The following is a 22,184-nucleotide window of genomic DNA, read 5'->3' as shown; positions in this document are numbered from 1 at the left end:
TATTGCACACATCCATCATTCTCCCCGGTATTTTGCAAACAGTAGCTGGATGAAGAAACCTGCATTCTCTGCAGACCTCTGGTAATTAATGCCAGTTTTTATGAAGTCTAAAATGCCAGCAAAAGAGATACAACAACCTAAGTACACCTTTTGAAGTATTGCTTTCTCTAATGCGCACTCTTCCAAATGAATCAAAAGCTTTGTATCTGCATTTCTGCCACAGTACTCAGTATTATTTATTTGTTGCAGTACTACAGAGCCTGAAGAAAGCAGGACTGAAAAATGCTAATATAAGTAAAGAAGACAGTTATATAGCAAGGAAGAAGTCATGTGTAACAAACAAACAAACCCAAACAAATGTAAGAATCAGTTTACTGTACCACTTTTCTTGGTGAAACACTTGATGGAAAGCCATGCAGAACCACCTATTGCTTTATCCTATTCACAAACTCAGCCTAAGGACAGCTGGAAATCAATTAAGATTTCTTCCTCAATTAAATCTCTTCTTCACAAAAGTAAAAAAATTAGACCTGAAGAGAAAATAATGAACACCCTTCCAAAGGGATAGCAGACTTCCACTCCAAGAACATGCTTTCATCTTGTTGCTGGTCTCTAATCAACACTGTCATAGTGGATACGGCAAGCTGCATGTTGTGTCCCACTTCTGAGACCAGGAACCCCAGGAGCAACTGGCCCAAGCTTGGCCATCAAGCATCTTTTTCCAGCCATTTGCACTTTCATCTAGGAACACTGGATAGGCATTTTTTCAAAGAAAGGTAAAATTCACAAGGCTTGTAACGTACTAGTATTGTCAGTGTAAATGAAACGGTTCAGAACATTAGTTACAGAGCTGTTCCATAGCGTGCTTTGTGCACGTCTGCAAAAAAGACAAGGTACTTCAAATAAACAAAATTAGATACTCCACTGTGTAGCAAAGTAACAACACTGCACCTCCAGAGATCTGTGATGCATCTTATTACCAGAGATGATGTTGGTTTCACTGCAGTTTGCATCCCAGGGGTGTCTGCATCCTTGTGTCTGAAAGCACCTGATCACTCAACAGAGTATCAGGAGGATATCATTAAAAACAATCCACACTTCAGATACCTGGGCATTTCCTTAATCTTGGTTAATCGAAAATCTAGATTAAACAATTGTTCCTGCTCCCTGTTCTTAATCCAATGTTTTTAACATCTAGAAAGCACAATGTCTCAGTTTCCATTATTGGACAAGAGTCTCGTGAGTGCCTTGCATGACACCATTAATACTTCCCTCTCTAGTGATAGGGAGAGATAATGAGATCTATTTTGACCTTCTTACAGTTACATCATACTGTCAGCTCAATCTACTGGTCTGTCACAAAACAGTACAAAGGTACACTTTAAACATCACTCTCCTCCAAAATTAAAAACTGTAACTGAACAAAAAGTCCTCTTTCTTCAGTGAAAATACTTCACATATATTTTGTCCCACTGCTATTACTCCAGGCTTCAAATTAGTTTTTGGCACTTTGTTTTTGTGTTTTGGCACTTTTGCTTTAGTGAAAATGCTTAGACAAGGAAATGCACCAGAAACCACATATCATCCAGATACTACTGTTGCTTTTAACACTACTTCCTTTTACAGCTTCAAGCGTAGGAGACACTCAGGAATTCTAACAAATAAGAATTTTATAATGAAGTTTTGATATCAAGTGAAATAACACTGTCATGACATATTCTCAGAGTTATTTTATAACAGCAGAATGCTTTTTTAAATGAAAGCATCCAAACTCAGCACTTTCAAAATCTCATTGCTCCATTATGATGTAGCTGTAAAAAACTACACCTCTGCCCTTTTACCAGTCACACCCATATGTTAACATTTCATGCATTCACTGTTTCAAGCCTCTGCTACTGTGAAGTATTTATTGAATTATCCCTTCCAAGTTAATACACCGAAGTATTTAAATTAGAGCTGTACCAGTGCAGACATAAAATTATTTTTGAGGTTCCACTATGGATGCTACACAAGCATTTAAAAGTTGCTCAAAAAAATTATATGGAGAAAACAGAAATACATGACAGCTTCTTGGAGCACAAAATAGGTTAAAGCACTTTAGAAAATATTTAGACTATGTCAACATATTCTTTAATAAAAAAGGAAAAAGATATTTAATTACACTATTATTATACCTAGCCCATTTTTCTATTGAAAGAAAAAGAACCACTATGAAATGCTTCCATAGGGAAGTGTTCACTTAATTTCACTCAATTTTCTACTGCATCCCAGCCTGAAGACAAAAAATTTAGCACAGGAGTGAATCTGCAAACAGGAGTGAATCTGCAAAATTTATAACATTTAAATTAAATTATCTCTGTCCCAGGACCTCAGTTTTCAATTTTACATGATCACCTAATACATTTTCCAAAAATTTCACTTGAAGTTCATCCCTAAACTCTAATGCTCCCACTTCCACTAAACTAATCTCTCTCATGCACACACCCTCATTTCTGCCCAACAAACTTATTTGGAAGCAGTAAATGCAATTCACTAAATGAATAATGGTCTAGTTCAGGGTGACTTGCAACAGAAAAACAAAAAAACCCCATTTACTTCACTACCTTTGTCATATGACACAGTTCTTGCTTATTTTAAGAATACAGCTAAAGCTTTACCCACAAAGAAAATTTCCATAACACAGTTGGAATATTAGTACTGATATAGTGGATAGAAAATGGCTTTTTCAAACTTGTTTGCCAAATAACACAGCTTATCTTTTTAAATAGTGAAAAATACCACATAAAAACTGTGTGTTTTAATAAAGAAATGGCAAAATATGGCATGTTAAAGGCTTACTTGACCTTCAGGAATGCTCAAAATACATCTCCATCACTCCTAGTGAAGAGACTCCACTCTAAACCTTTCTTTCAGTTCGATGCAGTCAAGATTTACACAATTGCCTATTCATTACCCTCAACAGTTATGTTTCTTTAGTCCTTAGAAGGCTGTGTTCAAGAACCCTGGAAAAGGAATAAAAAGATCAGCTTGACACTTGTATTTTGAAGGGAACTGAAAAACTTCATGGAGTAAGTCACACTGCCCTTAGTCATGTGTTTTACCTCCTGGACTACTTCCCCACGTTATGTTACCAGGATTTATTCACAATTGCCAATGTTTAATGAAAGGTGGGAAATCTAATTTCAATTTAAGAATATCTAGGCACAATAACATCAGGAAAAATTTATTTCTAGTGGTCTTGGGGCAGCTTGGATTAAGAACTACATGCTTTTAAGGAAACTGCCACTTTGAATGCTCTCTTTGAATGTTTGCCACCTTCACTTTAAAGTTAAAGTTACTGCTGTAAACCCTGAAGACAGCGTTCTGTCTTGTATAAGGTGGGCACAGGCAGTGAAACAGCAAAGGGTGTCTTCAAAACTGTATGTGATGCATACTGACATGTTTGAAATTTTCTACTCCATTTCCTCAGAACACAAAGTTGGATTTCATTAAGTTTTGCTAAGAACTTCTGAATTTTCAGTCACATTCCCCACCACTCCAACTGAAGCAAAACCAGGGATCTTTCAAGTAAATTTTGCATATTTTTCAGTTAAAATGTCTTGGTTTAGTTTTTTTTTGGCTGGGGGGAAGGGTTGTTTGCTTGTTTGTTTTCAAAAGAAGCACTGGCAAATGCAAAGACAGCCAAACTTTTCTTCTTGAACAGTTCACACCACTGCAAAACTCAGTGAAGAATAATATCTGTCAGGGCTTTTCATCCTTTTCTGAGACAGGCAAATTGCTGTAAATCTGAAAGGTTTGAATCGACAACTTTTACTGATATGACATCATCTTTTATAATGGCTTCTCTTGTGAAAGTTCCATGATGGAACTTGCTTTCTGACTGCATCTGAGCCATGAGAAAGCCTACAGAGGGGGGAAAAAATTGTGAGATAATGATTTTCTCGACTTCAAACTGCAATTGCTGTTTCTTAAAAGCAGTTCATACACATCCTCATATGCTAACTCTCTTCAAACCTCTTTATGCTGAAACAATAAAAGCCACATTATCTTAATTTTCACTCAAGTCCTTTGTTCTTTTGTTTCCGCACTTCTTAGGTGTCTCAGAGAAAGGAGTTGGGAGAAGAGAGGAGGGTACTAGTACAAACAAGTACTAGTACAACACTTGTTGGGTTTTGACTATAAAACCTCTCAGATCTGCACAAATTTTAAGACCCAGTCACCTGGGTAGCAGCAGTCAGGACCACTTCTAATGCCATCCACAGAAAAGAAGAGGATTCCCAAAATAGCCTATTGAAGTCCTCCATGTACAATCAGAAATGGTAGGCTAGGGATCATGAGTCTCTGTCCCCAGCCTTGGAATTTCACTACAATCGATAAATAATAATTCCATGTTAGAGCTTTTCCCCAAGAAGGTTTTATGAAGTCCAGGTCCTGACCTGGAAAAGAGCAATTGCTTTACCAGCCACCGTCAGTGTGGCACTTGAGAGGACTGTCTCATCACACCAAATGAGTTCTCAGAGCAGTCAGTCCCATCCATGGTTGTTTCTGCTTATCTTACTCCCCACTGAATTCCTCTTTCCCTGAAGAGTACTGGGCTTGAAAACAATATAAAAAAGAGAGCAATGTAACCTCCTATGGATAAATTGGTTCTTTGGATACAACTAGTTTTAAGATTGTGGAATAATTTAACATGAAATTACCTTCAAGTTCCCAAGAAAACTTGAAAGGGCTAAGATGTCTTTTTACATAACTTTCTGGGTGTTACAAGGTCAAAATCACATTGTTGCCAGTATTTTTGAATGCTATTTAAAAAAAACCAAGTCCTATCTCAGCAGACAGGTTATACAGCACGCAAGGTAGCAAAAAATAGAAGGAGTAGTCATTGTCTCCACAAACTTGACACATAAGTGAAATGGCCCCATTCCTCCTCAAGATTTTGAAAGGTCTGAAACAACATAGTCTAGGGATGCATTTTCAGAAGTATAAATTCCTCTTTGCAGAAAGAATATCAACCTGTTTACTTATTTTTTCAAATAATTATCTCTATTTCTTTCACTTTTCACTATACTTTTCTTTAAGTTGTGCCCAACACCAAATGGAACTTTGATCCTGTTTCAATTTCTCAGAAACCCTATCAACACAGCCCCTAGAAGACCTGCACACATTCCACTTGTCGTGTGAGAGAAGAAAAGTCCTAGACTCAGGACAGAACCTGGCTGACAGTTGATAATTGAGAGCAGCTGATAATTTTAAGCAGCCCAGGCTTGCACTTCCCTAAGTCAACAGATCCCGATTCCCCAGCTACATGTATCCTAAGAGTCAGCTACACTTGTGTGCAAAGTTTTAAAGACTGCTGGCCTGCAAGGACACATGCTGGACTTTAGCTTGCTTTTTGGTCCAGTGAGGAAGGAAAAACAGCTTGAAGAAACAGATCTAATAAAGTAAACCACACGCAGGTAGACTCCCAAACACCTGTCCCTGGACAGATCCAGTGGCACACAAAAAAAGACGTTGGCCGAGCACCCTGGTGAGCACTTACTGGATTGCTGATCCAGCCTACTGGCATTAGTTTGTACATTGAGACATCCTTTAGCAACATCAGATCGTCGGGCCCAAACTTCCTTCGGAATAATGTTTGTAACAAACCTCAGCAGTACTAACTCCATATTGCTTGGAAAGGGACCTTTCTATCTTCATTAATACCCTTTCCACAAATCAAACTTACTGATGGCACCGAGTATTCCTCTACACTAACCTGCCATACAGCAATCCTATTTGATCCTGTAAGAAGGAATTTGTGTTCAATGACTGAAGCATTTGAAACATGAAAGAAGCTTTCTCAGCTGCAGAAAATCCGGCAGATATTCTGTTTTTCCAAAGACAGTGTCAGGATTTAAATACCACATCACTTCTCAGCGTAAGTTTTCAGACCCAGACAAGCCAACTTTCACGCAGAAGGAATCAACACTTGTTTTTTAATACCAGAGAGACTGCTTTGAATCAGCTCCTGCCAGTAGTTCAAAAAAGAAGCCAAGTCTCTGCACTGAAAAAATCTTTTCACAAATTAATTACCATGCCTCTGTCCAGAACAATGGACATCAAGAGCTATGAAGGATAAAGATTCAATCAGGCATGCATTATGTTGGCTCAATATAGGATTAAATTATGGCTGAAAGGGTAGAAAATTAAATAGTCTCATGGCAATTTTTTGATATACACTCTAAGTACTTGAAATTCACTATACAGTTACATAAATTTCACATGTGCTCAAAACTGTGATCTTCCTGTGCTTAATAAATGAATTGTTAGCATGTCAAACAAGTTAAAACAGAGGACTCCAAGAAGACCTGCAATTTCCTGGTCTCGTGTACCAACCAGAATCTTAAACATGAACAGAAAAACATTCTCATCCATGCCAAATACCAGCAGGATGCTGCAGAACCCTTCCTCTAAAGGATTTTTACCAGACTTACACTGTTCATCAGTTTTCCTAATTCTTTAAATAAAGTCCATCACTCTGCAGGCAGTTCTTGTTCCAGAGAGATACCTGAACCTGAACAGGTATCTTTTTGTGAGAAAGGAACACTTACACAGTGCTTTATCACAGTGCACACATCAGATCTCTCATTTTAAATTATCAGGAAGACTATCTTAAGTTCAAGACTTAATAAAATTAATAAATCAGTATAGTAATTCTATCAGTCTCAGTTCTGAGGCTTTCCAAGAACAGGTGGATACAGATTTTTCTGTATGACAGATACAGAAAAACAATGCAAAGATTGATGAAATGATAAGTTTATAGCACAGCACAAATCTGCTTCATGCAGCAGAGTTGGAAGACTCCACCATAAATTTGAAGCATGGAAATATCACTGCAACTGCATCCCAGTCATTCTTGCTTCACTGAACATTTTTACTTGAATCTACTGTGCTAACAGCACAGCAAAGCCATACAATACACAATGTCCTATGACTTTCAAGATTCCATAAAGACACACACATAACAGCATCCCAAACATATTCACAGACACAGCACTTCCAACGTCATCTACAAATAATCCTCTATAAAAACTCGCTGACTTTAATTCTCTGAAGACTTTTGTTGGATTATATTTTTGGAGGGGTAGAAAATATATTTCAGTGAGTTTAATCACCACCAAAACGTACAAATTCAAGATCATCTCAAGTGTCAGATTATCTCTCATGGGTTTTTTGCAGTCATCATACCAGCCATCAGAACACAGGCCTGTGCACATACCCCAACAACAGAGTTCAAATCATTTAGCCAAAGACCCTATCATACACAGAGAAGTTGGTCATCTCTCCAACACCCATATAAAAGTAAAATTTTGGTTGAGTCCTGAACACCTATGTAATAGTAAATTATTTGAAAATGTATCTAATAAAAGGGAAAAATGGCTGGAAAGTAGGCAACACATTATAATGAACTTAGAAAAACTAGATACAGCAAAAGGAGTAGCTCAGTAGGAAAAACAAAAAAATGTGAAATGTCTTCTATATTCCAGCTAATGGCCCAGGAAACCACACCTCATCTGTCATTTCTGTACGCAATCTAGCACTACCACATGGTGCTTACACCGTGCTGGAAGGAGTAGTGTTTAAATGGAACTGTCACCTGCTCCACCTGTCTTCATGTACACAGACTGGCACTTCTGCCCGAAGATAACACGGTGCTTATTCATTGATGCCAAAGAGAGGCAGGTTCCCAATGCTGAGTCCCTCACTGTGCCTCTCTTTCAGCCTGCTGCCTGTAAAAAAGTTTGTTAGACAATATTCCAGAGAAGTAGAATTTGCAAAAATATTACTGAAAAGGATTTAAGTGTAAACTTAGCTGCAAGCAGGTAACCAGCCCCAGTGACTTCCAAGTTAATGCATCAGTTAAAGTTGGTTTGGGAATTATGTCAAAAAAAAGAATAAAATGGAAGTGACCTACTTGAATGAAAGACTCATTCAGAGGTTTATATGTTCAGATCCCCTCAAAACAGGCTGACAAGAGGTATTTGCATATATTTCATTAAGTACAAACTGTGAAATGTCACACAGTATAATTCTTGATTAATCCATTAGGTTCATACAGACTCGAGATTTTTCCACTATCTTTTTATTCACTGCCTATTTCTGTTTACACAAGAAAGTACTCCTTCTGTTTCCTAAGTATACCCAAATGTTCAAGAATCAGAGTAGATACTAAAACCAAAATGGCAGCTTAGCTGCAAAAAAAGAATTAGTAGCTTGAATAAAAGCAACCTGTGCTATAGACATTCAGAGATCTTCCTAACATTTTGGAATTCTAATTTAAAATAGGATGGCCAAGATCTCAAGAGTCTCCTTATGAGTCTTCACTTCTTTAGCCTTTCTTCATCCTTTTAATTCACTCAGAAGCTGCCAATGAACTCTAAAAACTACATAACAGAAGCTTTAGCAGGATTCTAATTTTGGTCACAGATAACTAAGTAGAGCAATTCTAGATAATATTAGCTGAGATTTATGATGCATTCACTATCTTCAGATGCACAAGAGTATTTTTGGGCATCACTTGGAAAGACAATATTCAATGTACAGCTGGTAAATTTTATTCCTTTTTTTCTCCTATTTCTATACAAGAAGCATATTCATGCTGCACTTTTTTTTTTTTTTTTTCCAAAGGATCTATTTCTTCAGCAAGAGAAAACACAAGTCTGGTCAAGCCTCACTTTCAACATATCAAGATGATGAAATTACAGCCGGTTTTGAGAGTAGAAGTTCTTGTTGCATTATTACTAAAATAAATAAATAAAAAAACATTTACATAATTGTTTGTTTTACCTACCACTATGAAAATCTCTTCTCCAAAGAAGAAAGACCATCTATAGAAGCCTAGATCAAGTTCTTGGTAATGGAACTGTTCTTATTTTTTTACACTTCCCAATTTCTGTCAAGCCTGAGAGCTTCCACATTCCACTCAGACCAAACTAGGGATTTGTCAGTGATTACACTTCCTATTAAAATATAATAAGAAAGTCACCTTGAAAAAGTATTTTTTAAAATCTTTCTAGAGAACTCTCTTGGGAAATTGCTTCGTTATTGCCTCTTTAAACGACACAATGATCAAACATGAGAACTGTGACTTTTACCAATGAGTGAGAAGATGAGAGACTGGAAAGTAAAGGGGAAAGAGCTCTTTTCATCTCTCTGAATCCTTGGCACCACATTTCCAGCAGGTAGTACAAACTATTCCTGTAACACTAAGCCTTTAGTTTGTATGGAAATCACTGCTTGGATTCTAAGATCTCCTATCAAGCTGATTTTGATTGAAAACACATCTCCAGTTCACTGCTAACACAGGATGATCTAGAACATCTGACTCCATTCCTCCTCCTTACATCACAAGACTGAACCTAGAAGCTTTAAAGCCCTTGCTTATTGCTGTAAAACTGGAAGTGTTTTCCAAGTGGTACCAAATCTAAAAAACTGCTAGCTACCTGTAGAATGACTGAGTGAGGGAAAGATGAGCCAGCTGCTTCAGCTTGTTCCCAGTTCTGCATGTAGATATAGGACAATGTGAAGGAGGATGTTAGGAAGGATGTTTTTTAATCACAGCAATTGAGACAGTGATGTTTCCTTATTATCAATGCATTTCCACAGATCAGTTGAACATGCTTCCAGGTACAGGATACCATACTGTCAGACTAACTTGAAAGAGCATTTCTATTGCTAATTGAGAACTCTCCCCTTTAGCTTCAGACGACCACCTTTTATCAGCTCACATACGTAAGTTCAAAGGACTCAGTGACCAAACAATCCAAAATTCAAGCTATTAGAATGTTCTTCCTTTAGTCCCAACACCCTTTATCTTTCTGTGTTTATTAAAACCCCACACTAAAGGCAGAAAACCCTTAAAGCCACACCAAGATATTTGCCAAGGCTAGGTTCACCTTATTCAAGGTGCCTGTGTGGAAGCCAGTATCAGAAGGAACATGTCACAGGGCAGCAGTCAGATTTCTAGAGAGCAGGTGAATATGTAACAGGCCTGCAAGCTCCAGTGTTTGGAGGCTAAACATCTATTTCTGTTGTTTCACCTGGACACATCATTAGGCAGAATGGAGCAATGGCCCACCAAAGACCAACCTGTGGATATCCTGGTCAGTCTGACATGCTTCCTAAACTAAAAGATGGGTAATCATTAATCTGCTGCAAACTTGCCACCAGCTCTGTTACTAAAACAAGAACTAGTACTGGTTCAATCTTCACAGAAGGCTACAATGCTGCACGTATCATATCTCAGTTATCAAGCACTTCAGTGAAAATCCATTGTCAATTATTTAAAGAAACTAAACAGTAATCCAATCCAAGGATAAGAGTTTCTCATGTTTAATCAAACAGATCTCCAGTGCACACTAGCAATTTATGTATGAATACAGTCCATTAAGGAGTTGAAACCAGCTTTGAAATTGAAGCGTCTTGAATGGTAAAAGCACCCAAACCAAATTAAAAAATAATCCACAACCTAATTTAATTTAAAAAATCTTCAGGTTAAATGTTAGCCAGATTCTGGGAGATTACCTAGAGAAAATGTCATGTATGTGTACTTTGTATTTATGCTTTCCTAGACAGTTTATGGATGTTGGGCTTTCTGTTTACAGACAAGCGTTCTTTTTTTTAAGATACATATGTATGCATACATATACACCCACATACATCTTAACACACACATATAAAATACTGCATTTTATTAAAAATTACTTCTTTTTCTGTATGTTTCCATTTATGTATGGAGTTGCATGCACGCACACAAACAAAATAAAACATATGTATTTTTAAAAGACAGACTGCAACTTCCAATCCATTACTGGCATCAACCCTGTCCAGTTCAAATGGGTAATATCCTAACACAGAGGAAGATCACATCAAACAAGAGAAAGATCCTGATGCAGGGTCTTTCTTCAGTGCAATATTAGAGAGTAGGAATCTTCTTCTTACAGGTAGCCACACCCACAGCTGCTAACATGTGCCTGGTATTTCAGGTCATCCTCTTGCATTTATATTGGCTCCCTAATGACTTGCAGAAGAGCAAGAGAAAAAAAAGAGTGGCAAATGCATAATCTCTTCTCTACTCAGAGATGGACTTCCTGGAGCCCTTCAAGTCTTACGCCTTTAGCATTATCAATCATTCTGCTGTCTTAGTTTTCAATCCCCTCTGCAAAGCTGTAAGATCATTTTGGAAGCTACTAATTTACAGGCCCAGGACAATTACATAAGATGTTATTTTAGTCATGAACAACACACTAAATTTTGGAATCTGCTGCTGTTGCACATTAGCACAATGAATTCTTCATTGGTTTTTGGGTAATGATGTCTAGGCACTTGGGGACCATGCTATGCTTCTTTATGCCTATCTGTAAGCTGAATTTAAGGTTATCCAGACACTAACTCTTCTGGCCCCAGCATCTTCTCATTAAGACACATCCATGTCTTCTGTCTTCTTGAAAATCTGCTCAGGGATAACACTAATAGGAGCTCCTGACAGATTCTGCACGGTTTCAGATGCTGCACTGCATGTTAGAAAAACGAGCTTGATGGAACTTCAGTCTGACCAAACGACAGAACTTATTATTTGAAAACCTACTGTATTCAATGGGACCCAAGTACTTTCAGGTTTGCAATGGACTTACATGTTACTTTGCTAGGCTGTAGGACTTCACTGACAACACAGGTAACAAGTTTTTACCCTTTAACATTGTACTACTTTTGCATTAGTACACAATACTCCCGCACTTGGATACCAGATGCCAACTACAGAACTAAAATTACTGCCTCTACAGATATCCGGGCTGGTCCTGTATTCAACACAAACAGGAAGTCATATTCTGAGACCTCAAAACACCAAAGATTTCCTTCTATTTCAAAACAGCACTGTATTATTAGAAGATTAATTTGCAAATTAATCTCTGTAGTCTTCTCTCATCTACTGCTTTAAGTGCATTGCTGCTTCTTAAAGTAAGTAAAATCCAAATACAAACAGGTCATTTATATAAATGCATTTGCATCCAATCGTGGTTCACTATCATCTATCCAGAGATTTGCCCTTCCTGCTGAAGTTCATGAAAAAAATAGGAAAAACATTTTCCTGACTATCTCCCCTGACTAACTCTGCTCCTCTGTTTATTTCACACTAACTGGCTTTCTGTCCAAACATTTTGTAACAGAGGTAAAAGTAGTAACTTGCTTTATTCATGAAGCTTACTGCCAAACTACTGGAAAGATTTCAAACCCAGAACTCTGGAAATACAGATTTAACAAAAACATTGCTCTAGCTAGACTTGGTTAAATGTCACAGTTGAAAGATTTAGTGTGCTTACTCTCTGCTTATTAAGTAAATATTTCCAGTATTTCCAAATTAAGAAACTCTACAACTGAGACTAACTGAACACAGCATGAGCTGTATGAAGTTGAGGAGCAGAACAGATACCTACCTGAAGGAAATTAAGTTATAGATGAAAAAAAGTTAATGTCATCCCCTCAAATGCAAGTATTCTTAACTTTCTCAGTCTAGTTATAAGGAAGAATAGTAAGCCTTAAAAGTGATCTAAATTTTGAAGTAATTACAGAAAAATAAAACTCAATGTATTAACTCACCCTGGAGGAAAAAACAGAGTAATCTAATTCAAACTAGTCTATGGCTGTCCAGAGAGATTACCTCCTGGAAGTACAGTAATTATATTTGTAAAGTAAAATCATTTATGCCTGGGGTAGCGAAGCCCAAGGGATTTTATTTTTTTTTTATTATTTGAAATGTATAAAAGCTTTATAGTGACATCCATAGTGAGGAAAGTGCTTTGTGCACAAAAGTACACATTCTGTGAAATGGGTTCATCAGAAGTGGTGAACAGATAACTGGGGTGACTGTATCACACCAGATGTCACATATGAACAGATATACAATTGCACTTTTCCATATAGGGCCCATACATTCTAAGCTAAGTAGCAGACTTCTGAAACTTATTACACATGCATTTTTTGCCAAATTTGTAATTAGACTAATTCTTACAACTCTTAAAAAAGGATTCTTAATGGTTTCACTAAATATTCCTCTATGTAGTTTTTTTGCTAGTACTTTACAAATAAAATTACTTCGAAAAATCCAACCAAACACTACATTCTTAGGAGCTCAAACTTACTTCAAGTGTCTTAATTTAACAACTCCAGTTAACAGCAAGACCCAACAGCACCATTCTGACAGTCACACTGTCATATAAAATACTTGTGGTTTTTGGAGAAACAAGGCGTGTGGTCAAACAAGGGCTAACTTAGGTTTTGTCTACAAAAGAGAGCCCTACCAGGAGCCAAAAGTTGATGGTTTGAACAGTTAAAGACAGCTAAAGTAAAATACTAGAAACTTGAAGTCATCTATGAAGCAGTTATCTCAGAAATTTCAAATTACACAATGCACCTTGAGACCTTCCACTTTATGATGAGTCCATCTGCTGAACAGTTCACCCTTCTCTTTTCCATTTCCTATTCATTAATGCCAATGAAGTTCTTCCTTCTGAAGGCCCATGGCTGCTTTCCTGAACAGCATGGAATCTGATGTAAGACAGAGAACTGTGTGCTAAACTTGTTAAGAACTACGCATTTCTTTCTGCTGCTGTTTAGTTAGTCTGTGCTGTTTGCAGAGCTATTTGCCAAGATTTGACACAGTTAAATGTGCACACTTCAATTCATAGCTAATAAATTCCATTCAGCAGTAAACCTGCCTGCTTCCAGGCGTCAGCACAAAAAATCCCAGCAGAGACTGCAGCAATCTCCCCATTTAATAGACTGCTGGATGGGACAGTCCTTTTTTGACCCAGCTACCAGAGCAAGATTCCTAACTGAATCAATTTTTGGCAACATTGGCAACAGCAGATTAATCTTTCCTTTAAAAGCCACTTATTTGTTAAGAAGCACCAGCTTATTTATCAGTGTGCTCAGCTAAGCACGCAGCCATCCGCACGACAGGAGCTGGCTTCTGTCACTCAGCCGGCGCGGCGGCCCCGACGGCCCCCAGCCCATCCCGGCGCCGCTGTCCCTCTGTGGCCACTGGAGAGCGCGCTTGAGCCGCCTTTCCGAGCCGACCCGGCGCGTTCGGGCTCCGCATTTCAACTTGCAAATCATTCCATACAAAACCCTTTTCTGCCCCTTTTCAACAACAGCCAAAGCCTCTTACATTCTCACCAGTGTATACACCCAGTTAACCTCCCATTCCAATAGCAGGATTTCTAACAATGTCTGGATCCCTAAGCCTTACCCGTTGTGTGTGTGTGTGTGGCAGACGCAAAGACCAATGGATGGATGGATTTTTTTTTTCCTATAAAATTATATGTAAAACTCAAGACACGATTCAACTCTCCGGTACTCCCATACCCCTTTCTCTTTGTGTATTTATAGCCTGTCCTCAAAACTGCCCAAACGTTTCTCCCCTGCAGCAACAGGAACATGAAACAGATGTGAGGGCTCTCAACCATCAGTGAGAGCAATTCAAGCACAGTCATTACTGCCCTGTGACCAGGTAATGTTACAGCAGTGCTGATTAAAACCCAGCAACACAAGTTACCAGTTTATCTTGCTTCTCAAAGCACAATGACTTAAAGGTAGTGTGTCCATTTGATCCCTCCTGCGACAAGACACCTGTGAGATTATTGTAGAGCTAATGATGGACAACTCCTCTCACACAACAGGTTTACACCAAGGTTGAATTTTATCCATGCAGCAAGTGGGCCACCCCACGTAAAGCTATGAAAGAATAAAACAAAATTCACAGAACTGAAACCAAGTGTTTCACTTGATAAATAAGCTGCAGTTGAACACTGCCTTAAATACCACACATAGCAATGTACACCCAGAGTTTGTCCTCAGGGAAGATCATGTAAAACAAATGCCAACTGCAACAAGTTCCTGGAAGTTGTTAAAATACTACAAAGAATAAATCTGTATAAAGGAGCTTCACTGGTCAGAAGTGACTGAATCAAGCACTGCTCATCCCATTTTGCTGTTCCGTACCAAATGTAGCGTAAGCAGCAGAGCCGTGCCAGTAGATCTGAGAAGAGAGACTGACTGTCTGTCCCATTTGAGTTCAGATGACTGAATGCCCGACTGCCACACACTCCATGAACATGAAGTTTCACTTACCAACTTCTCCCTGCCTGCATGCTCTCTACCAAAGAATGCGTAAACTGAACTTTCAGTTGTTAATTACAGCTCCTTCTAATGATCTGAAGAATGCGTGAGAAGCTGTAAGCAGTACTATGACTACAGCAAAATTAATAACATTCAAGCAATTTCTGTGCAGCAGCCCTGTCCTTTGCAACAGCACAACAAATCACAATACGGTAAGCCAGAATAACTTGGAAAGGAGAAATTAACTTTTCTCTCACTTCATTTACTAGAACATAGTCTGTCTTCCCAGTCTGAGAACTTCTGCTGCATAAGCAGTTTCATCTTGCCAAAAAGATCTCTGTAAACTTCAACAGAGGATCAGAAAAGGAATGGGATGGAATTTTAATAAGATATGTAAAGGCTGACTTACCAACTGGCCCACTGACTTGTTAAAAAATAAATCAACATCACATAAAAAGTTGTTGACACATTTTACGTGCAAAGCCTTTGACATGATCCCTGCAGTCAGATCTCTGAACAATTAATGAATGAATATGGAATAAAATATTTTTTTAAAAATTTATCATGGAATGGAATAACACGGCCAGAATGACTGATACATCTTTCTTTTATTCTCCTGCTAATTTACTTGAGGGGTCCCCTACCTTGTGTTACTAGTCTTAAGAAAAAACTTCATCCAATCTTTTTACCCTCAGTCTATTTACCCTCAATCTACTTTCCTCCATCCTGTGTTTGGATATTTTAAAAGGTATCACTTAAACTTTTCATCAATGCATATTTGACCAGTGGGTGGAGATAATTAGAAAATTAAACCCAAACTATTTGAGCAGCCACTCTTAATACAGAAGCAATATTTGAATGCCACAGCTCTTTCAGTAAGAGCCTTAAGAGTGAACTATCTTAAAATAAAAATTTAAACATTTTCTTACATCCTAATTTTCATTATTTTAAGAGTATCTCGATAAAATGCTTGCAATCAAAATGTAAAGGCTTAAGCTTATTTCAAATCAACAATTGTCTCCACCTACTGGAAAAGTGAATTTAACTGAAACAGTAATTTGATCCTTTGGGATTTGGGTAAGCAGAAGCTGCAAGAGGAGCAATGTTTTTGTGTTACATACAAAGAATTTGTGTGTGTGTGTCATGTGTCATCATGTTTTGTGTCCCTCTCCCCCAAAAACAAGTTTGTAGAAACCACATTCTCTGCAGTAAGCATGGATTACACTGAGTCCCTGCTCTCAAACAATTCTTTGTCAGAATGTAAAACTAATCAATACTCTTAAAAATCATGTAGAGGTAATTTATCAAATTTGTTCCTAGTAAATCTGAAATGTCATCTGATTTCAGTATCTTTCTAATTGCCACCATGGTTTCATGAGACCTGGGCACTAGAATGAGTTCTTTAAATAACTGATGTGTAAAACCCATGGAATAGTTGCTAATATGAAATATTGTTACGTTACAAAACACTGTATGAAACACCTTTTTCTTTTAAGCCACGGACATTGAAAATAATTAGAACATGATGATAAGAGTAGATAACATCCCATTTTTCAATTCTTCTTGTTATTATTTATCAAAGGTCGTGAAATTACTGTAACTTCAAAGACTCTAATTAACCCAAAATAAGAATGTAAGTGTTCACATATGGAAGAACCCCATCCTAACTTCTCTTCTATCTTCTTTTTGGTCTCTATTATTCTTGTAAGAGTGACATCTGCCATAACTACATAATTCAGGTGTGCTTTATTCTGAAAAAAAGCAATTTTAAGCCCCAGGATAGCACATTACCAACACCATGCTTTGTTGCACTACAGTACTGCTGTAGTATAAGCTGAGATCCACCTGCAGATGCTTATAATGACCACAGAACCATACAAGCCCTGTAACAGAATCTGTGAGCAGCACATCTGTATTTCAGCCTGTCTCTCACATGTCACACCCAACTAAACTCACTCCTCTCCAGCACCCTCTACGAGCTCCTTCTCTTGTGGGGGACAGCAAAACCACTCTTCCCTCTCACAGACTTGTTCTTAACCCTGCCAGCATATTCTGTGTCATATTTCCACACAAATAAGTCCAATAGTGTTTGTACCGCTCCAGTTGCAGGATGCTTCTAAAAATTCATGTTTTTACCACAAGTGCAAGGCCAAGCCTTCCAGGTTTTATCCATTTTTAGTTTAAGCACACAACATGATGGAGCATTTTATTTTAACATATGTGAGCTTCTCCTCCTTTCAGATCTTGAGAGTCTTATTCCTTCGACATCTGCACAGAGACTGTCACAATCCCAAGTGCATACCTGTCTCTTGAGTAAAAAGAAATTCCTCCCTCTCCTTCAGCATGAGAAAAGATTGACTGATCAGTGTCCTAAACAGAGGATCAAAGGGCACTCACAAGCCTGGGACAGTCACACTCAGTGAGAACTTTAAATCACTCAGCAAAAAGTATGGGTTTAAAGCAGGACACTGAACTTCTAGAAAATGGCATTCAACCTACAGTTTCGACAAACAAATACCTTTAGAACAACACAAGAATTCAGAGACTGAGTCACTCTACAAAGACACTCATACTAAAGAGTCTTTTGCTTGTCATTTTGGTATTAGAAAGTTTTCTGCAGATCACTGACCTCTGTTTCTGCACACAAAAATACCAAACACATGGACTTAACAGCAAGCTGGATCTTGATGCTGACCAAAGATACCCAGTGTCTGAGGATAATGCTCTGATCACATCCTTAACAACTTAAAATAAAGCCAAATTATTTGATCAATTACTTGGTTTTCCTGCTTTTACTATGGTTAAATATCAACTAAAAATGCCAAAACTAGTAAGTCATACTGCCAAGATTTCTTATCCTTTCTGCCTCCCTGAGGTTTACAAAACCTTTCCTTTTCCTGTTTTTACAAAAAAAAAAAAAGGAAAACAAAGATCAGATTAAAATTTTATGCTCTAAATAAGAAATGTCCTAAAAGTCAGGGTTCTTGCAGATATTCATCCCATTAGTGTTTAAGACTCTTTTGTATTATTCAGGTACATTTTCATTACTTCCTTTCTTATTTTTCTTTTATTAAAAAAAAAAGTAAAAAGAAACCATCATGATTTAATAGCTTCTACTAGTTTTTGAAAGGGAAAAAGGGCACAAGAAAGAGGCAGCTCAAAAAAAGGTCCAATTGCACATATGTTGCAACAGCTTTTCAATCATTTTAGAGACTTAAGAGTATGCAGTTGGCCCACTAATAGAGCAGCAGAACAGATACCATTCCACAGAGCTAGTACAGCATATTTGTCAATAATTTCCATATTAATTAGTTCTCAACAAGACAAGCTGAAAGAGCAGTGATCCATAAGATCTAAAATAAATGCAAGCATCCTGAATTCAAGGAATATACACCCTTTTGGTTAGGTGTCAAATATTCCATTAAAAAAAAAAAGAATAAACAAAAAACTCCAAAACCTAAACAACAAAATAAAAACCTAGCAGTGCTACCAGCATTGTGATGCCATACCTCAGTACTGCAGATTTTTCACAGCAACAGAGATCTCAGGTAATCTATCCAGTGCAATACTTTGAGAACAAATTAAGGACAGAAGAGCATCAATTCCAAGCATTTCAAGGGAGGGAAGAGGAAACTAAAGATTTCTCTGAAGGGTCATTTAAAAACCCCATTTAAATGAGCTCAAACTAGACTTCAATTGTCAGCACTTCATTTAAATGAGAATTTTCTCTATGTCCTTTACAGGAAGAATTTTTTGGCAGATGTTGTATGGTCCAGTCAAAGTGTTAAAAGCCAACCACCTCAGCAGAAATAAAAGGAAACGTTATGATGCTAGTGTCAACCCAGCCAGTTTAACAGACACTATCTGTTCAGAAGCAGCATGCTAAGATTTGAAAGCCTCCTCTAGTCCGACATCTATTTATAGGTGCCCAGTCTCCATACAATTTCTCACAGCCTCTTCTCTTCTCAAAGCCAAGTGGGAGAAGTTAAATGGATATAATCCTGGGCCTTGTGCTGCAAGATGGCCAGAAGATCTGCAAGTCTCCTCCAGCAAACCCATGTGCAGGGAGACCAGGTGTTAGGAGAGAGACTGGTCGAACCTACGCAGGAGTCAAACACATAGGATAAACCTTCCCCCTCCGTTTTAGGAACACATGCATTTTTCCTCAGCCAGCAAGTTGACAGTAAAGAACCACATCAGCATCAGAGCTTCAGCAAAAGATACCAGCCTGCTTCCTCCTCAACACCAAGCAACAGCCTAAACCAGCTGCCTTTCAAGCCAAGACAGAAGCTACTCAAGCCAGCTCTGACCCTCGAACAGCAGCAATGTCATCCAAGCACCCTCCCACCTACAATGCTACTACTGTACATTGCACCCTCCTCAAAGAAACTCAGAGGCTGCTGGCTTTTTTTCCGTGCAGCCTCTACCACCCAGCACCCATGCACGTTTTTTTTAAAGCACTGATCCAGGTCGGCTCTCCTTCATCTCCACCAGATGTAACATCGCAGGAAGGGTGCAGATATTTTCCTGCATAGGGAGCACAACGCCACAGGCTGAACTCTGGTCCAAGCTCCGCACATCCATCCCTGCTGCCTCCTCTCCTACACCTACATCCACTTGCCTGTAGTACTCGTACAACGACCGAGGAGATGACAGCACTGCTGGAAACTCCTGCCCACCTGATCACAACCACATTTTCGCCCCTTTCCCCAGTCAGAGGCAGACGGAAGGGGAGGGTTGACTTCCTCAGGTAGAAAATAGGCAGGGAAAGGCCGGGGCAGAGATCAGGGGAGGAAGAATCACCCCAAAGGGAGAGCAGATAATCCCCGAGAGGCGAGGCTGCGGAGGAGCATAAACGCGGAGGGAGGGACAGCGAACTGGGGGGATAATCCGGCAGAGAAGGGGGGAGATAATCCCCTCGGAGGGGGGGAGGTGGAGGATCCCGGAGAGGGAGGGGCGGGAAACCTGATAATCTCCAGGAGGAGAGAAAATACCGGGAAAGAGGGTGGGGGGAAGGGGGTGGGCGGGTGGATAATCCGGAGCGGCAGATGAAGCGCGAGTCTCCCGGGGACGCATCTGGAGGCGGGAGGAGGAGGGTTAATCCCCGCTCTAGGGGCAAAAATCCCTCTTCCCGGACTCCGGCGCTGCCATGTTCGCTCCCCTGCAGGCCCGCCCGGCCCCGCTACCTGCGGACGGCTCTTCCCGCCTCACGCCACACGCACACGCGGCGCCCCCGCTCCCGCCGCCGGGTCGAGGGGCTCGGCCGGGATGGCAGCGGGACCCCGCCTCCCACCACCATTTCCCCGCCGGCTGGGAGGGACGGGAGAAGCGAGCAGCCGGGCGGGCGAACCGTCCCTCCCCCCCTGCGCACGCGACCTCCCTGCCGGTACGGGAACTCACCGGCCGGCACCGACTCCCGCTGCTCCCCGTCCCCTCCTCCCTCAGCGGGCGCCGCTCGGCCCCATGGACGATCCCGGGCGCGCGGGGATGCCGGAGGGACGGCGCGAGCCGGAGGTGCCGCCGCCGCTGCTCTGCGCCCGCCTCGGCGCGCGCCGCCGGCGTGGCTGTAGCACGCGCTCCCGCCGCCGCTCCTCTGCCCCGCCCACCCCCGGCCTGCGCGAGCGCGCGCGCGCGCGGCCTCCGCGGCAGTGGCGCGCGAGCGCCTCCCCCCGCCCGGAGGGAGCGCGCGCGCCTTTGCCTCAGCCCCCCCCCCCCCCCCCGCCCTTCTCTCCGTGAGTGTGAGTGAGTGAGGGAGTGAGTGTGAGAGTGAGTGAGAGTTGAGAGTGTGAGGGGGCGAGAGGGGTCGGCGAGGGTGAGAGAGCGAGTGCGTGGGAGTGCGCGTGACTGCGCGTGTCACCGCGTGTGCAAGCGCGCGCGTGTGCGAGGCGGCGGTGGGGGGGGGGGCGCGGGGCCGTGCGGGGACACGCGCGCGTTCGTGTCGCGGCACGCGCGTGTGAGGGCCGCCGTGGGTGGGTGCTGAGCGAGTGAGGCGGCAGCGAGCGAGGGTGCGAGGCGTCCTCTCGCCGTGTCCCCGCCGCTGCCCCCGGACGGCATTCGGGCTCCCCCCGACTCGTGCCCGGGACCCGGTCCCGATTCGGGCTCGCCCCGGTCCCGAGTCCCAGGAGGGGACACGTGGCGCTGCCCGCTCAGTCGCCGAGTGCGAGAAATGCCAGCCGAGAAATCTCACATTTCACTGGGGAAAGGGAAAGTGGGGAGTTTCCCCTGATGCCAATAACCTGCAAGACCACTCAAATGGAAATAACACTGGGAAAGCCATTTCCCCGCACTTCTGGTCACTGTTCAAACATTTCGTGTGTTTTGAGCAATGATTACAGAGCAGCTCTTGCTTTTTTTTTTTTTTTTTTTTTTTCCCAGGAGAGACTCTCACCTTTGGATACTCATGGATTTAGGAAAATTTGGGTTGCACACAGTCAGTCCTGCATACAGAATTCTCACTAACTAAAGATGGACTTTTTTGGTTTTCACCTAAGGGTAAAATTTGCTCCAGAAACGAAATGCTCATATCCAAAACAATCTGTCATTCCTCAACTTGTTTTCATTCACTTATTCCTCCTCATACCGACTTTTCCTGGAAATTTTTGAATCCAAGCATATACTTCAATTGCAATCTGTATAATTATGCTGTTTTAAGAATACCCGGTAGCCCAGTGTGACATAAGGTAAACCTTCATAACAAGCTGTCTGCAATTCATGCTGGCTTTTTCTTTGGGACCCAGTGGAGAAAAGGGAAAGCCAGAGCTATGAGGGGGCAGAGTTCTAACAGAAAATCCACTCGTTACCCTTTTTTATCTTAATGGGTTCAGATTCTGCTCTCCTACCAGATAATGACTAAACTGATTTCTATGCCACCAACAACATCAAAAAAGCAGCTGATATTTATGATGGGCATAATTGCAGAAACTGTGGAACAGCAGCCAGCCGGTGAAAAACCTCTCTCAGATTTTCCAATAAAGTTGCATCAAGTAAATGAGGTCTTGTGCACCTCATCTTAGGAAAAATGTGTGTAA

At 40.6% G+C, this 22,184-nt stretch overlaps 1 protein-coding gene across 3 annotated transcripts in view; it reads right to left on the bottom strand.

The window, feature by feature from the left end:
- The window catches only part of PALS2 (protein associated with LIN7 2, MAGUK p55 family member), a 59,446-nt gene extending 38,754 nt beyond the window's left edge, over positions 1–20,692 (bottom strand). For 2 of the 3 annotated variants that reach the window (XM_036379119.2, XM_036379118.2), the window contains exon 1: positions 20,557–20,692. The gene's annotated coding sequence lies outside the window, so the exon portion shown is untranslated. Of the gene's footprint in view, positions 1–19,835; positions 19,857–20,556 lie in introns of those variants that run through there. The other variant, XM_036379120.1, reaches the window with a different exon arrangement.
- Between the last annotated feature and the right edge of the window lie 1,492 nt (positions 20,693–22,184).

The sequence above is a fragment of the Molothrus ater genome, chromosome 1, assembly GCF_012460135.2.
Source record: "Molothrus ater isolate BHLD 08-10-18 breed brown headed cowbird chromosome 1, BPBGC_Mater_1.1, whole genome shotgun sequence".
In the NCBI taxonomy this organism is placed as follows: Eukaryota; Metazoa; Chordata; class Aves; order Passeriformes; family Icteridae; genus Molothrus; species Molothrus ater.
The sequence above is the reverse complement of the archived record's forward strand: the minus strand, read 5'-3'. Positions and strand labels throughout refer to the sequence as shown.